The following is an 832-nucleotide window of genomic DNA, read 5'->3' on the forward strand; positions in this document are numbered from 1 at the left end:
TTTCTGTTGCAGTTTCTGCCTGGAAATCAAATTTTCACTTATATTTCATTAATCAAAGAAAGGCACAACTGAGAAATAAGATATTGGAAAATGTAATGCTTGCACTACTGCATTCCAGCCTGGGTGACAGAGCAAGACCTTGTCTCAAAAAAAAAAAAAAAAAAAAAAAAAGAGCTATACCAAGCAACTGAACCAGACTAAGATCTGGCAGGAGTGCTGGAATGATCAGACCAGAAAATTAAAACAACTACGTTTAACATGCTGAGGGCTCTAATGGAAAAAAATAGACAACATTCAAGAACAGATAGGTAATATAAGCAGAGAGATGGGAACTCTTAAGATTTGGAATGCTAGAAATAAAAACACTCTCACAGAAGTGAATGCCTTTGATGGGCTTATCATTAGTCTGCTTGTCCAAGAAAAGAAACAGCCTGATAATATGTCAATAGAAACTTCCCAAACTGAAATGCAAAGAGAAAAAGGAATGAAAAAAAATTGGGACAGAATATCTAAGAACTGGAGAACAATATAAAAAGTGTCATGTGGCCAGGTGTGGTGGCTCACGCCTGTAATCCCAGCACTTTGGGAGGCCGAGGCAGGCGGATCACAAGGTCAGGAGATTGAGACCAGCCTGGCTAACACAGTGAAACTCCATCTCTACTAAAAAATACGAAAAATCAGCTGGGTGTGGAGGCAGGCACCTGTAGTCCCAGCTACTTGGTAGGATGAGGGAGGCAAATGCTGTGAACCTGGGAGGCAGAGCTTGCAGTGAGCTGAGCTCATGCCACTGCACTCCAGCCTGGGCGATACAGTGAGACTCCGTCTCAAAAAA

Source organism: Mandrillus leucophaeus, unplaced genomic scaffold (assembly GCF_000951045.1).
Source record: "Mandrillus leucophaeus isolate KB7577 unplaced genomic scaffold, Mleu.le_1.0 Scaffold283, whole genome shotgun sequence".
Lineage (NCBI taxonomy): Eukaryota > Metazoa > Chordata > Mammalia > Primates > Cercopithecidae > Mandrillus > Mandrillus leucophaeus.